The following is a 5,093-nucleotide window of genomic DNA, read 5'->3' on the forward strand; positions in this document are numbered from 1 at the left end:
CCCAACTGTCAGGTGGGAGACATCTTCAAAAATCATCATCAGGTTGGAATGCTGGACAGTTGGCCTCGGCGGGAAACTCCCCTCCTTCCACATGCGCAAATGGATGGTGAGAACAACTCCCAATTAACAGTCCTCCTGCACAGATTATTTCCCTCACCCAAATACCATGCCCTCCCTCCACGTTTCAATGGCAGCCGAAAAGCAAGCAGCAAGAGGCTGACAATAGGTATCTCCCAGTAAACTAATTTAACAATCTTAATTTAGACCCTTTTTTGTGATTCTATCAGTGTGCAGGAACTAGTTCTTACATTTTTATTCTAGCCTTCCTCAAAACCCTCCAACAGGTTGGGTCAAGACCCACAGAGCGAGGACTGCATACTGAAGGCAGGTTTTGGACCAAGATCAAGAAATTATGCTGGTACTTTTAACCAGGGATGGGTTCCGGCAGTCATTACTGCTGGTTCACTCATGGCCACGTTGCATGCACATGCGCTTGATGCACACGCATGCACAGTGCAACAAAAATTGCTCTGCGAATGAGCAGAAGCAAAAAACAAGGTGGTGGCGCCATAGGCGCCACCTGAAGAACCAGTTCAGAGGTGTGGCAGGCCTGGGTCGCTGTGGGTTCAAACAACCCAGGCCACCAAACCACCACCAGTTTGGCCCAACCGGTCCAAACTAGTAGGAACTCACAACTGCTTTTAACCTCTACTTTTCAACTTCAAGTGGATGTATAAAAGACAACCACAAGGATGAAACAAAAGACTGTGTGAAAACACCCAATGTATAACAGTCATTCAAAATATCAAGAGGGAGATCAAGCCTACAGAGTCATAATAATAGAATCCAGTTGTGCAACACTTTGATAGAAAAGCAGGATTAAACACATTTCCAATAATGTTGTGCACACTTGAACAGCCCTAACATCCAAGATGTGTTGACAGCTTCAGCATAACTTGTAGCCAGACAGAAACATATCAGGAAGATCATGCAATTCTCAATATATCATTTTAGGTTCTCTTTTTTGTTGAGCACTTTCATCATTGAGCCCTACAACATGTTGACTCATTGGAATTTCAAATTATTCCCAGTGAAGAGCAAACTAGGCCTACAGTTTTTCTGCACTGCTTACCTACTGGTGTAGTTTAAAATCCCCACAAGTTGGGGAGCAGCAGCTGTGATGGAAACTGAGCTCCTCCAGTACAAATGCTTTATTTTAAGTTACAAGTGCATGTTACTTAAGTTACATTTGAACAATGGCTCAGTGGTTACACTGAAGTGCTGTAGGTAAAATCCATCCAAAGCCTGGAGTTTCATCCTGATAGGGCTTAAGGTTGACTCAGACTACCAACCTTCTGAGGTCAGTAAAATGAGGACCCAGTTTGTTTAGGGCAATATGCTGACATTGTAAACCATCCAGTGTTCTGACCTAGGCTTCACAAAATCATGAAGCAGACTCCTTGTGCCCACAAAACCCCTTTTTATTAAGCTCATTCACATTCAGCAATGTCCTGGCAAACAGACTTTCAAGGATGAATTTACAGCCACAGACCTTATCGGGCTTGGAGAGCTGCTAGGCCGATATCTTCCAAACACAATGCTGTTCTTCCTGAGCTTCTTGCTTTGTCCAATGTGCAGCTGTGCAGCTCACTCTTATCTGATTGTTTGGTAGACAGCATCTCCTTGCCTGATCTCTCAATTTCATTTCCACATACCATTACAGCAGCAGGTTAAAATATTTGTTAACTGCTAGATTCTTGTCCTCCTTCCAATTTATTATTATTATTATTATTATTATTATTATTATTATTATTATTATTATTATTATTATTATTATTATTATTATTATACAATTGTATCACAGCGGCCAGTTGTTTCGCCGGATTTGGCATTGGTTACTAGTCGGGCCCCACCCAGGGGCCTAGGACGTTGTAACGTATTTTCGTAATATGTGTGCAGTTCCAAGCAGTGCGGCTTTTTGCATTTGACTGATGGTGATTTTGTCAATTTTTAACTGTTTTAAATGTAATTCCAGTGCTTTTGGAATAGCACCCAGTGTGCCAATTACCACTGGAATTACCACTGCTGGTTTGTGCCATAGTCGTTGAATTTCAATTTTTAAGTCCTGGTATTTTGCGATTTTTTCATGTTCTTTCTCGGCGACCCTGCTATCACCTGGTATTGTGATGTCTATGATTGTGACCTTATTTTTCTCAACCAATGTGATGTCTGGTGTATTATGCGCCAGTATTTTGTCTGTTTGTATGCGAAAATCCCACAAGATCTTGACCATCTGATTTTCGGTGACTTTTTCAGGCTGATGTTCCCACCAGTTTGTTGCTGTTTTAATATTATAATTTTTGCACAAATTCCAATGGATCATTTGTGCTACTGAATTGTGCCGCAATTTATAATCAGTCTGCGTGATTTTTTTACAGCAGCTGAGTATGTGATCAACAGTTTCATCAGCTTCTTTGCAAAGTCTGCATTTAGCATCATCAGAGGATTTTTCGATTTTGGCCTTAATGGCATTGGTGTGGATAGCTTGTTCTTGCGCAGCCAGGATTAGTGACTCTGTTTCTTTCTTTAATGTAACTGTTGTTAACCATAACCAAGTTTGTTCACTGTCCACTTTATCTTTTAATTTTTCCAGAAATTGGCCATGCAGTGCTTTGTTCTGCCAACTCTCCATTCTTGATTTTATCACATGTTTTCTGTATTCTTGTTTCGTCTGTTGGGCCTTCAGTAGATTTTTGTTCTTTACTTCAATTAATAGATGTTCTTGACTTTCTTTTAAATAATCAGCCAGTGCATGTTTTTCTTCTTCAACTGTTTGCTTCACTTGTAATAATCCTCTGCCACCTGATTTTCGGGGCAGGTACAGTCTATCAGTATCACCACGTGGATGTAAACTGTAGTGCATTGTCATTAGTTTCCTGGTTTTTCGGTCCAAAATGTCCAAATCAGCTTGTGTCCAGTTAACTATACCAGCTGTGTATCTTATAACTGGTATTGTCCAGGTATTTATGGCCTTGATTGTATTTCCACCATTCAATTTAGATTTCAAAATTTTCCTAACTCTGTTGGTGTACTCTCGCCTGACAATAGTTTTTACTTCTCCATGCTTGATGTTATCCAACTGCAGAATGCCTAAGTATTTGTAGGCTTCATTTTTGTTGCATTTAATTAGTTGGCCATTGGGCATTTCAATTCCCTCACATGCAGTGATTTTGCCTCTTTTTATGGATACAGTGGCACATTTTTCCATGCCAAACTGCATTGAAATATCGGTGCTGAATACTCGGACTGTGTTTGTCAATGATTGGATTTCTATTTCTGACTTTCCATAGAGTTTCAAATCATCCATATATAGTAAATGCGAAATTTTTTCAGCTTCTTTGGCTGTTTGGTAGCCTAATTTCATTTTTTTAAAGATTACTGTTAGTGGGATCATTGCGATGATGAAGAGAAGAGGTGAAAGTGAATCACCCTGGAAAATTCCTCGCTTGATATTAACCATTCCGTAGATCTCATTCCCTACTGCCAACTCAGTTCTCCATTGTTTCATCGCCTTTTCAGTAAAGGATGTAATATTTTTGCTAATGCCAGTTGTTTCTAAGCATTTTATGATCCAACTATGTGGCAGTGAGTCAAATGCCTTTTTGTAATCAATCCAGACCATATTCAAGTTCGTTTTTCTGTTCTTACAATTTTCTAGTATCATTTTATCAATTAGAAGCTGATCTTTTGTGCCCCTGCTCCTTCTTTTGTTGCCTTTTTGCTCTACTGGCAAGATGTTGTTTGTTTCCAAATAATCCATCATGTTATCTGCAATAATGCCTGTGAGTAATTTGAAGGTTGTTGGCAAGCATGTTATTGGTCTGTAGTTTTCAGGTGTTGTTCCTTTAGTTGCATCTTTCTGAATCAAGTATGTTTTTCCAGTTGTCAACCATTCATCAATTTGGCCCTTTTGTAAAATTTCATTCAGTTGCCTGGCCAATATTGCATGTAAACTGGTCAGATATTTGAGCCAGAAACCATGTAATTGGTCCTTTCCAGGTGATGTCCAATTCTTTACCTTTTTAACTCGATTTTTGACCATCTCAGTTGTTATTTCTAATACTTGCATTTGTTTGTTGCTAATGCTTTTCTCAAAGTCATGTATCCACTTTGCTTCCTTGTTGTAGTCCTTTGCATTTTCCCACAATTCTTTCCAGAATTCAACTGTGGCCTGCTTTTCTGGTTTTTCACTTTTGGTGTCACCATTCACATTAAGACTTTGATAAAAATGCCGTTGGTCTGATCGAAATTGCTGATTTTGTTTATATTGGATGATTCGTGCCTCATATCTTTCAATTTTTCTAGCTGTTGCTGTTATCTGCTGTTTTACAATCTCTACAGCTTCATTGATGTTTCTTGTATCCAATCTATATCTCCTGATTAGCTGATCTATGATTTTGTTGTTTTTAAGCCGTTGCTCATGCATGTTCTTTAAGTTACTAGCATCTGCCCTTAATTTTTTGATTTTTTGTTCCACTTTGATTGTCCACTTTGGCTTTGATGCTTTTTCTGTTGTGTGACTAGGTACTTTAATTTTGATGCCTAGTTCATTAGTGACTATTACAGCTGCGCTGTACATTAACTGGTTTGTTTCCAAGATGGAGCCCAGTTCAATTGTTGAAAACACTGCATTAACCATTTCTTAGGCACAGTTTTTAGTGATGGTAAACGTTGCCTTTCCTCATTAAGCAGAAAATGCTCCATGATCTTATCCTTCAATTCTTTTTGTTTTTGAGTTAGTTCATCAGTTGGTTCAGTGATAACTGGTTCTAGTGGTGGTGATGTTATTTCCTCCCCGAGAGCTTCTTCTGGGAGTTCTACTATAATGTCTTTAGTTGTGTCTTGAATATCAGTTATTTCCGCTTGTGATATTGTTTTTTTGGTTTTGCAATTTGCCTGAATTTCCTCATGTTCAACTTCACTAAACACTTTATTCCGTATAATAAATTGCCTTTGATCTGCTAGTCGTTGTTCACTAACATTTGAATCTGGATATTGTTGTTTCCATAATTCATACATTCGCTTTAAATATC

The sequence above is a fragment of the Thamnophis sirtalis genome, unplaced genomic scaffold (assembly GCF_051295495.1).
Source record: "Thamnophis sirtalis isolate CommonGarterSnake01/CBP01778 unplaced genomic scaffold, rThaSir2_p1.2 scaffold_7, whole genome shotgun sequence".
Taxonomy (NCBI): domain Eukaryota; kingdom Metazoa; phylum Chordata; class Lepidosauria; order Squamata; family Natricidae; genus Thamnophis; species Thamnophis sirtalis.